The sequence below is a fragment of the Falco biarmicus genome, chromosome 11 (assembly GCF_023638135.1).
Source record: "Falco biarmicus isolate bFalBia1 chromosome 11, bFalBia1.pri, whole genome shotgun sequence".
NCBI lineage: Eukaryota > Metazoa > Chordata > Aves > Falconiformes > Falconidae > Falco > Falco biarmicus.
In genome coordinates this window covers 20,088,741-20,100,960 of record NC_079298.1, presented here as the reverse complement: position 1 = coordinate 20,100,960, position 12,220 = coordinate 20,088,741, and the positions used below count along the sequence as shown (strand labels likewise).

General features: G+C 37.5%; 1 long non-coding RNA gene across 4 annotated transcripts in view; it reads left to right on the top strand.

Annotated features, from left to right (window-relative positions):
• LOC130156777 (uncharacterized) overlaps window positions 1–12,220 on the top strand; it is a 520,457-nt gene that overhangs the window by 70,274 nt on the left and 437,963 nt on the right. Inside the window, exon 4 of one of the 4 annotated variants that reach the window (XR_008824604.1) lies at window positions 11,865–11,971. The exons of the other annotated variants lie outside the window; for them this stretch is intronic. This is a non-coding gene — a long non-coding RNA (uncharacterized LOC130156777). The remainder of the gene's footprint in view (window positions 1–11,864; window positions 11,972–12,220) is intronic. 4 annotated transcript variants of the gene reach the window in all.

The window sequence follows — 12,220 nt, the reverse complement described above, 5'->3', positions numbered from 1 at the left end:
GCTGAGAGAGATTCAACACCATGCATGGACATCAGATTGATTTATAGCTTATTCAACACCTCTAGTGTTGTAGTTTTGTGAAGGATGAGATCATAAACAAGCAGAAAATTTGTCCCAATTAAACTATATATGTATACTGTACTTAATATGAAAACAATCCAGGAGTAAAGCAAGAGAAGTCGTTATTAGATTCTATTACTCTGAAGATCATTTTGTTTGCTGTTAATGGTCATCTTATGAATGCCATTGAGAGATCTATGCTTTAAAAACCTGCTAAAGAAGAAGGTGAAAGTAATTATTACTCAAACTTTCTTAGACCTCAGCCACAAGCTCTTTTAAATGGGATGTAATGAAATGAGGAAAATGAAGATAATGAGTGAAGAAAATGTAAGTCAGGAGAGATAGAGTAAGTTGCCAAATGCCAACGATGGAAACATCTGTGAAGCTGCATTCCTATTTACAATCATGGAAATGTCAGTTTGTTGTGTCTTGAAGTGCATTTTCCACATAACTGATAAAAAATAAGTCTTGCTAAAAAAGGAGGTGACAACCCATGTTCTTTCCTAGTGCTCACTGCAGACCTGGAGGTTACAGATGGAAGTGTATGCATGTCTAGGGACAGTAGTGTCACTGAGGTGAGTCACCTCAAAAGAGAACAGTTGGTGGAAGTGCTGCTTTCTTCGCCTTGTAGGAGGAAGCACCAGCTGGTGGCTGAATATCTCTAGTTAGTTAATAGGAAGCTTGTTCAGAGAATGTCTGAGTCAGCTATCTTTTAAGGCTGCTGCTTAAACAGATTGCCCGGTGCCTATCCTAGAGAGAGGCTGTCCAAGAGAAGGTTTGTGTATGCTACTAGCTGCTTTTTCTGTGGATGAATTAACTTGGTTTTGTTCCGTTAGCACAGCAACTTTCATCAATGTTCAGTGCTTAGGAAGTAAAATATTTTGGACTGTGACTGAGGTGGTGCCTATTACCCACAACTTCTGTTACATTAGCCTTTGTTATTAACTCTGGCAAAATCTATTTTCCACTTTAACTTCTCAGTAGTAAGTATATTATTCAAGACCAAGACTTGAGCTAAGTAAAGTAAGTGGCAGTATCATACCCATTAAGCTGTCAGTTTTCAGCAGGGCACTTGTGATATTACCTATGGCTTCCTGTCTTCCTGACTCCCTCCAACAATCTCCTCTCCATCAGCTGCCTCTCTTATGCCCCAGAAACTGCTGTCAGTGGCCTGGCGGATGGCTCATTTGACATGTCTGTCATGTTGTGAAGCGTGTGTAGGAGCTAGATTAAATGAAGTGAAAGCTAGCTCATCTGACTGCCTACCGAGGAGCTTCAGGTCAGGGAAAGCTTTCTCTACATTAGGACTGCAGTAATTGGAGGAGGAGAAAAGTAGAAGGAAAGGACAGCTCTGCAGTAAGGTAGAGAGAGGGAGGCAACAGGGACTGGATGGAGATGGCTGAAGTATGTATGCTGTTGCTGTATAAGAATAATAGCTCTTTTCAGTGCCGCATTGGAGTCTTTGAGAACTTTTAAGGAAATAATTTACTGTCAGCTTTTTCAGCCTTAGTCTTTTAGCACAGTCTTCTCCTAATGCTTGTAGGCATTTACTCTTCCTGCTTCTGGAAAGTTGGAGGGAGAAAATAGAAGCAGAAGGGATGAATTCTGTCTGCCTGTGGATAGAAGGAAGAGTGAGGCATCTTTCCCCTCCCCTCCCAAACCTCAGTCTTTTGTGGAGCTCATGGTAGGTTATAGAAAACTCATCTGAAAAATTCTGCACTGTCTAGATACCAGCTGCTTTTTTCAATAGATTTGTAATGCTCCCAGATACAGTGGTGAGGTGAGCAGTGAACATTTCTGGCACATTTTTAAATAAAATGAGAGAGAGCGTAGCACTTAATATTGCGTTAATGAAAAATCATCCCTGGAAAATAGTGGAGAGAGAGTTATTTTTATGCAAGTGTAGATTTGTGATGCCAAGACAATAAAGAGAAACCACAATTTGTTCCATTAAGCTTGTATCATATTGTCAGCACTTGCCCATATGGAAAACATATAAATTGTCATGAAAACATGAAAATGGGACAATTTGGTAATGTTTTGAGTAGGCTTTATAAATATCATATGTATTTTTAAATACATAAGTGATGCAGTTTTGAACACAAAAGAACCACAGTTGTGGCAGCCAGATTTTGCTGTGTTCCCAGAGCAGCAAAATTAGCAGAGCTGCAAATGTAGTTATTCAAAAGTTGAAATTTTGGAGTAAGTCAGAAAAAGTATTAAGAGATTTGGTGGGAAACCAGTAAAAGCTAAAAAGGGTACAAATAAATATGCATTCTCTTTTCTCACCAGAGGTCAGAATTCGTCTGTGCACTTTTAGATTTAACTGAGGTTTTGTGCAAAGACTCAGTCATTAAGCCTGACAACTAACTTGGTGACTGGAACAAATCTTCATCTCACGGGTAGATGGAGGTAGTGGTATGGGGTTGGGCAAAGGGTAGAAATGTGGGCAGCTTTCTGACCTTTCACCACATTATGTGTTTGTGTGGGTCTGGAAAGTACTACAGCTCGGTCTACAGGTTTATTCTTATCCCTGCTGTTAAACACACCAGTTGACAGACTATCAGAGCTTAATAGGTATGAATGGCAAAATGAAGCTATGCATTAGCTGAGAATCTGCCTCATGCAAAAAGAGGAGGAATCAAAGGCATCTTTGCATTTTTTTCTCTTACCTTTTTCCACTAACTGTCTTTCCCTAAAGTTATGTGTTGAATTCACGATGGTCTCAGTTTCAGGAAAAATAACTTTGATAACGCCAGCACTGTTGAGTATTATGGTGTGTGTTCCAGTAATTGAAGCAGGCCGGAGACTAGGAGGTGTTTGGCAAGGAGAAGTGTTATTTTGGGATCCAGTTGGTCTGGGATTCCTTCACAGAGGGTAATCATCCAGCAGCTTTCTGCCCAAGTCCTTTCTGACTTGATTCCTTGTTTGTAGAGTCAACAAAATTCTTTCTCACCTCTTGTAAGTGCTTCCCTATGGAGTTTAGTCTCTCCAGAGTGCATCACACATGCCTAGCTGAGGTCTTACAGTACTACTTCAGTGTAGTTCCTAATGTATTAAATTGTAATTCAGTACAGTGTGTTCTGAGCCTTGAAAACAGTGTCACCTGATAGTACTAGGCTTACCCCATGTGTTTCCTGGGGTGCTCTCTGAATGAGAACCGCCTACATCTCCTCTCCATGAAGGGCTGCTGGGTGTGCAAGACCCACCCTTCTGTTGCTCCCTATGGATTTGTGACCTGCTGAACAGGGGTACTCCTGGTACTTCCTGCTGGGGAGGTTGTGCTTCCTTCTCTGGATTTTTTGCTGTGTTTCACCCTGGTGCTATGAGTATTGGCTTCCAAAGCTAAAGAAATCTAACTCAAAATGCCATTGCTTTTAATCTATATTGTAAAGGCTTTCAGTGGTGGAGCCTCTTGAGAGGGAGGAAAGAAAACATGCAATTAAAAAGTAGTAATTCTTGTAATTAGTGACAATGGCAATAATAATAATAATGTCTGTCTTTTAAAAAAATTATGAGGAAAAGTCTTACTGATTCATATTTATATAGAAAACGATACTGAAACATTTACTTTGTAGCGAGTGGCCAAGGGATAAGATACAATTCTGGTGCTGTATTTATATTGTATTTTGCAGACGTATCTAATCTTTAGTGGCATGAGAAATGTTGTAGAAAAGTATGTCATCTAAAATTGCTGTAGCATTTGTACGTAAAAACCTGTCCTCTAGAAACCAGGTCAACTTTCACTGTAGCTTATGGTAATACATACAGACACTACAGAGTTTTTTTATCTTATAATGGAGATAGTATAGATAATAATATGTTGTCATCTATTACTTTTATCAGATTGTCTTATCTCCTTTGTGGCATCAAAAGCATGAATTCAGAAAAGATTGAGACAGAAGTGTCGCCTTTAATGCACACATGAAGGGCCTTATTCTGTTTACATTGAAGTCAGTGGAGATTTCTGTCCTTGATGGGAGCAGAAGCAACTGCCTGATCTCTACTCACAACATTTCATTAGTATTCTTTACAGTATGCACCTGGGGAATGGAGAGTGGCCCCTCAAACTATGACAATATTGTTATAATTGAAAAGTTATTAGTGCTGTAACTTTGTCAGCGATTAACAGCCTGTCAGTACTGTTCTGTCAGGTTGTCTGTGTGACGTCCCGGTATTACAATATCCAAGTTCTGGCAACAAAATGAAGTCAAAATAACATTCATATACTTTTTCTTTGCCTTCCAAGTCATCAGGAAAAAAAAAAAAGCTTCGTAATTTTTCAGGGTTTCTGACAATTACTGTCTTGTTGGAGAAGTGAGGCGTTAGTGAATGCAACTTTTCTTCTGTTTTCCTATTGTCTTGAATGTGGATTAGGAGGTTTTGCTTCACCCAGACATAGGGTTTGCAGAGTTACTTGGAAGAAGGTGCTGTTTACGTCTTCTGCGGTTGTCCTAATTCATCGTGTGATACTGATTTTTCACTTTAAAGGTCCTTTTGTATATATTGAAAAATTCCAGGAGGAGGATTAAAGTTTGAAAGAATGTATGAATAAAGTCTTTGGCAATGCAGCAGACAATTACCTTCTGCATTTGGTTTGAGAGGAAAAATAGGAGTAATTTCATAACACTTTCCTTCATCCAGCAGCTTTTTTTGACTCTATGGTAGCAGCAATTGGCTGAAAAAGTAATTGTCTTTTTGTGAGGTCTCTTATACAGAATAATTTTTTCCCCATTCATCAGTGTATTTTTAGTTTCCTTTAGGGAGGAATGTTCCTGAGAGACTCTGTTGATTCCAGGTTTTTTGCCCTCCATCTCCCAAGGAGGCTGAAGATCAGCTGTCAGTGATGGTCTAAGATCTTGTTTATGCTTCCAGGATAACTGTTTGTGTGTGCATAGTACTACTTAACTGTAAAAAAATTAGTTAAATAGGCAGTATAACTTTCAAGCCAGTCTTCTCAGGCATCTACAAGATCAGACCAGTTGTGAGTAACTTTTTTTGATGCTCAGGTGATCATCAGATTATCTAGATATTTCTTTCAATGTAATTGATTTCCTGAAGCTGTAAATTGCCTTGGAAAACCCAGTCACACCAGGTAAAGCCACCCTTATTGTGGTATTTAGAATCTTTTTTCACCAGATACAGGCAGAGTAAGAAACGGTAAAAATGCTTCTATAAAATAGTTGAAATTTGAATTCAGTTCAGAAATCTTGCATTGAGCTCAGTAAAGAAGTTTGTATTTTATTTTATCTGACTTCTGTTTAGTATTTTTTAATTTGGTCTGTATTTGGGGAGCACAATGACAGTAATTTTCTCTTTGGAGACACTAATAAAGATTGTTAATTTTAAAATAACATCACTTTTGAAAATGCTTTTCAAATTCAAGATCCAGTACATGGCCAGTTCTTTAGATCTCTTTAAACCTTCAGTGAGATTTCTGTGCTTTCATTGATGGGAGGTATAGAGAAAATATTTTCCTAGTTTTCTATTGCTTTAAGAGGCAGAGGATATCTGTGGTGAGTCATGGAGTATAGCTGTGATATGTTACTAAAGTGCATTTTGGCAGAGGATGGAGAAGTAACCACTCAATCTGTTGTGAAACAAGAGAGTCTTTCAACACATTTTTCAAAGTGCTCATAGTTCCCATTTCAAGGCAAGTCAAACAATAATAGTAGCGAGCAAAGAAAATTAATGTGTGTCTGGAATACTTTAATTAATAATAATAATTATAATGGACCCATGGCGCTCATGAGCTCCTACTTTCATCTTATTGTTGATTGATTCTGCTAAATTTTACTCTCACAGCAAATTATGTTGCTGTTCTGTTACATCTCATATTTGATTACTGAGAGATAGTGAAGCAATTTAAATGGGACTTCTATGAAAAAAAGAGCCCTGTTTTGAGTTGAAACAGTATCCTTTATTTTAGAGATAGTTGTTTCAGTACAGGACTTCATAATAAAAAAATTCACAATAAAGATCCCAAGCAAGAATTAAATGCTTTAGATGGTAGTTGGAGGACTCTTTTGAAAGTGTGAAGTAAATGGTATCATCCAGGAAATTAAAATTCAGCCTTGGTGAAGACAAGAGTTCAGAGTGGTTATGGAACAATTTCTACATATGACATTATTTCCCTTACAGGCTTTTCTTCTACTCACAGGTTCCCATGCACATACCTGTTACACTCTTTATCCTGGAATGCTGTGCTCCATTTAAGCATGCTGCCAGCTCTACCCCAAGAACCCCTTTTCGGTTGGTAGGATAAGCTAGTTGTGTACAAGCTATTTCAGTCTGGAAGCCTGCTCTTCATTTTCTGCCAATAAAGTTAAATTGCACATGTTTTTGTTACTTGATGCACATTCTTTAAGACAGGACAGATCCCTTTTCTCTGAGCCTGTAACTCTAGCACAAAGTGTAATTTTACCTTAATTTGCAGTGATTCATGTATTTCACACTACAGTCTAGGATGATATAGGGTTTCTGGCAAGAAAAGGAGAATGACTGCCAAACTGTCTTCACTAAGAAACCTTAAAAGTAAAGTATGATGCTGCAGATATTAAGGTTTATGAGAGTGACAGAGGTTGCTATCAGAGCAGCAGTCTTTAGAAGAGGATGGTGTTTTGATTGTCACAGCTTACTGAAAACAAAGATAAAGCAATGGTTGATTTAAGAACACTGTCTTTTTGTTATGTGTTCAGTAAGACAGGGAAAGTGGCTCAGAGCAAATCTGATCTGATTCTGAATCTTTTCCTCCAAAACCTGAAGAGAATCCAAACAAAGTGATGGGCTTTAACTAATATGACCACATTTCCTTTTTTGTGTGTTTTCTACCTTCTTTGTGCAAGAAAAGGTTGTGCAAGAGAGTTTACTGTTGTTGGGAACTTCAAGTCCTTACTGAGTAAATGTGTTAGCATTTCTTAAATCAACTTTGAACTTGAGTCTTGATCCTGGATGTCAATGGACTCAAGTCTTTGACTAAATTTGTGCATGCTTTTAAATTTTTTGCTTGGAATGGCATAGGTGAAAAGACGTTTAAAATTTGAATCTCATTTTTTTCATTCAGAGGAGAAGTGGCAGCAATATGCGGGGCTGCTCATATGTCTTTAGATGATTCAGCTGTGGGATAGAGCAAGAGCTAGTGGAAGATGAGCCAGTTTTGCACACCTGAGCAAGGAGGAAAGGAAGAATCACAGGCTTCTGAGGGGAGCCTTCATTCCATTATTCCATTTGTGTACCTGCGAGGAAAACATATCTATTTCATACAGAGACTGGCAAAATGAGAAAAAAAGTAATGCCACTCTACATTAGAACATAAAGTGGCAGTTGATTCAGCCTCTGAAGGAGAGAGAAACAGAAAACAAGTCTTAAACCACAGGGTGTATACAGAATGCAAAGTTTTCATGATCAAACATTATTTATCCAAAATATTCTTGTGTAGTTTTCAAATATTCCTATCTTATCTCATGAGAAAATCAATCTGTTCTCAAAGTATTTTCTGACCTTCTTATTTTCTGACCAAAATAGTCAGACTTCATGGGGGCAGACTGTCATATTTTGAATATGAGATATATCTGCATTTTGGTCGAAAAAAACCCAGGTACAGAATAGTCACAGAATACAACTTTCAAAGTTAAAGTAATAACTTAAAGTTAAAGTACCTCTCTTGGCAGTTTGTCGCTTTGTTTTGCCTGAAACAAAGTGAGTCTGCACATATCTAATTGTGTTCAAATATCGTAATAATTCAGACCACGTAAGAAAAACACCCTGTCAGATAGGGAGAAAGAACATAAGAAAAGTGTTATTCTCTGATTATGTTTTTTAAAATAAACTGTTAAAAGAACAAAATTATTAAAAAACTTTTATAATTATTTGGAACTCTAAATAGACTTTAATTCATTTGATTTTTATAGACTACTAGTCTTTAATCTCTATTGCAGAATCTGAAGTTTACCTGTTACGTACTGGTAAATTAGTTGTCAATCCCTTGGGCAGTATATTTTAATATCAGTATTATACGGTAGATGATATAAATCTTGTGTACGGTATTATTAGCTTAGGCAGCTGCTGACTTAAAAAGGCCAGTTTAACAAGTCACCACTGTATTATGTTTAATTAGGTACAGTTTATATAATGAGGTGTTCAGTTCTAATGGAAAGACATGCTGTGAGCAGCACATCTGCAGGAATAACTATTACAATCAGCATTGCAGAGACCCATGGAACTGCAAATTAGACTTACTTATCTAGAAATAAATTACATCCCAATGCCTTCATAAAGCTCATTAATTAATTCCACTGGCATAAAGGTCTTTTTCTTAATTTCATGTTCCATTAGCATAATAAACACAATTTGAGTTACAACAGTATGATCAGTTTAATGGATGCTATTTATTTTAGTTTTTTATTTAAAGTCCCGGTAACATAGAATTAACATCAATATGCTGTTTGGTCCTTTATTAAAAATTCCCATAGGATAACTGGCACAGATGTTCAATACAGCATCATATATTTACTGCATTTTATGACTTCACTAATTGGCCATATGGAAAGGTGTTGCTTGGATTTAATTTTTTTTTTTTTAATCTGATAAATTATATGGATTGTAGTAGTCACAATTGGTTACTATGTGAAGTTGGACAGGTTAATATACACTGCATGCTGGGAGAAAAATAAGAGTAAGGAAAGTTTTTATGTACATTTCTTCATAGTAAATAGTACCAATATACTTCACAGTATATTAAGATCAGTTTCATGTATGTGTAGTTCCTGAGACAATTACAATTCTTTAATTTATGCAGACACTGTCTAATTAGATGAAAATGTTACCAGCTATTTGTTTAGTCACAGTTAGGTTACAGACAACCTTATTGTTGTTTCAATCAATTTTTCTTGAGCTCCACATTTCATTATAAAGTACACTGCTAAGAAAATTTATGGTAAGATGTATGTTACTGGAACAAGAGGTTTCATTGTCCATCCATCCAGCTAATAATGGTTACTTTGAATGGTATCCATATCTATGGTTTTGTTAGCTTTTAGTAGACTAGGAAAATGTCTTAACAGATTATGTTTTTACCTTATATTGTCCAACATTTTATGCTAAAGCCAACCTGTTAATATGACCAAACTAATTCTGTCATCAGCTTGGTGTATGTATTTTTTAAGGCTTTTCTCTTACATTGTTTTACCATTTCCTTGTCTTCTCTCTGCATTTAGTATCAATGACTATCATTGTAGATATGTTCTTCAGCCTATAATGTAGCCACCTTATAATATTACAGAGTGATTTTGGGTAATACTCATGTGTCATATAAATCCATCATCTGATTTTTCACATAAAAACTGATCTCTGTCATTACACTGCAGTTCACCTTTCTGTTTATCCCTTACTTTCCAAAATCATCTGAACAGGAGTAATCTATCTCTGCTAGTGTGATTTCCTTCTATTACATGACCTCACTAGTGTGATTTCCTTCTATTATGGTATCAGAAGGAGCTGCACCAGAGCAGATGAGGGCAAGTTACCTTAATTTCTGTGTGTATGTCTGTATGGGCATACACATACACAGGTATATAGTTCTCTAAGGGTTAAGTGAAAGCATTTTGCGTTAAAAAAATGCTTTGTAGCTCGTCATGCTTTTAATAACCCCAACTCAGCACATGTACATACCCTTGAGTTTGAACTTGGGTTTTTTTAACAATTCCTTTTCATGTATTTAATAGCTGGGTTTTTATAAGGCATTTAAGCATGTAACTAATCTGAAGAATGAAGTGTCTTTTGCCTTTAAATTTAGGTTTATGTCATAAATGGAAATTGTCTAGGAACATACAGGAAAAGACATAACCTTTAGTATAATCTTTTGTCAGTGACTGAGCTGGAGAAAACACAAAGCAGTGTAGGTTGCACAAAGCAGTGAAGTTGTATGGATCAGACTATGTCTTTTCCTTTGTAAATTCTGTTTAGTGCAAATGCTTGAATTAAATTTTTAAAATGAATCACTATTTTCAAATGTCTTAGTGTTATGGGTCCTAAGACACATGTCAGAAAAAAAATGATTTTACACTGAAGGACAAAGCAAACATTACACAGCTGCATTGTCTGGGAATATAATAAAGTATTTTCATGCACTAAATAGCCACACCATGTAAAGATGAATAGAAGGTGACAATAGGTGGTTGATTCTATCCCACATTTAAGAAACAGTGACTTGAAAAACTTGTGCATTTTCAAGTTCTCATAGGTATTCGATGGAAGTACATGTTACAGGTTTTTCAACAACAACAAACCCAAGCTGGACAAATACTTCCAAGTCTTAGCCTTTTACAGGTGGTTGGGCTAATTGTGGTTACATAGACAATCACATGTGGTCTTTCTTTAGCAGCCTAAAATGAACCCTGTCCCACTTATGTGGGCATGTGCAAGCTAAACCTTGCTCAGGTGGCAGCAAGCTGCTTGAGGGGATGGACTGAATGCATTTGGGACAGAGGGAGAGGCAGGCAGTACCCTTGGAAAACAGGGTATCAGAATGATTCAGGTGATGATAGCTCTTACTGGATTGCTATAAAGTAGGAGTGAAGCAGCAAGTTGAACAGTGAGAATCCATGGGGACTCTGCAGCCACGAATAGAGCTTCATGCTGATTCTTTTCTGCTTGCTATACCTTACTCTGAGAGCTTAAATTTGCCTCCTATTGTTAGCCTGTGTGCTTAGCTTATATTAAAAGTGCAACATTGCCAAGTGGTTTTGCAGGTGAACATACCCTAGAAAGTTTTATCCTCTTCCTGAGGATAAAACCACATTGCTTTATAGCTGGTTGTACAGGGCTGTTTCTGTGTTTTACTTTGGTATCTGAGCCTGTAATGCCAAATTGACCTACAGAATTATATTCATAATGACAAGTGACTGGCATAGAAGATTTTTAAGAATCTTCTACCTGCCATTCCCTAGACTTAAGAGCGCCTAAGATATCGGCCTATATGAAGTTGAGCACTTTGAGTTGCCTGGCAGTGCATTGGGTATGTGACAGGTATTTTTTTTTCTCAGCTGTCTGTTGTCACAGACACCACTGTCCTATCTCTACTTTCACCACCAACTTTGCACCGTGCAGCTGAACAGACAGTAGTTGGCTTTGTAAGGTTGAGTGTAGGGCCTTGCCTGAAATGCACCCAGTAATTTTCTTTGATCTGCTGGATTCAGATTAGCAGAGAAGTCTTGGGATCAGAGAGAACAGGTTCTTCTCATTGATACTTAGTCACCTGATGATTTCTTCTCCATCCCAGTTATGATTGGGTTTTCTTAATAGCTGAGAGGATGGAGAAGGAAAGGACAGCACTCAGGGAATATGTAAGCACTTCTTGTTGAATGTATCCTAAGATGCCACTCATCTGAAGAACATGATTGTTCATTGAAGGGCAAAGCTAACGTTATAGTGCTGCACTGCCTATCACCCTCTGCAGGGAGGTGGGTATTCTGATGAAGGGTTCATGAGAAAGAATAGGGAGAAAGTACAGCACAACACACAAGTTTCTACATAGTGTTTTAGTCATCTTTTGAGATAAGGCATCTTTTGAATGTTTGTCATCTGATAGACAGAAGTAGTAGAGTAATGCAGCAGGTTTGCGGTTTGAGAATGAGGAGTTTAAAAGCATACCATGTGAAATGTAGTTTCAGTGACTTAATGAAAGGTGCCTCTTCTCTTTGGGATACAGCAGAATCGTTGAATTGTTCAGATCAGTAAAATAGTTTCTTGTTGTCAAGGTTTTATATTATTTATGAGCAAAGTTTGTTTTGTACATTTTCTTGCAGATTCGCTCAGCTAAGTGAGGTCTTTGATTTTAGGCTTTTTGGAATGGAAGAAAAGATACCGTGGAGACTAGAGCATAGCTGCCTCTTTACTCCTTGTCTAGTCCAAGGTGAGAAGCCAAGGCGGGTGGCTCAGGTACACCTGGAAGTATCAGGTAGTGCAAACCACTGTGTCCTAAAACCCCATTGCAATAGTAGGTAAACATGCCCCCCTTGGTTTAGGCTCCATTGTGTATGCCCATGACTTAGGATAGAACATCCCATCACTGGGGAACACAGAAAAGCATGGCTACAAGTATCATTTCACAGGCATGGCTGGTCCTGGAAGAAATTGGCTAGGGAAGAGGCAAATTGCTGTT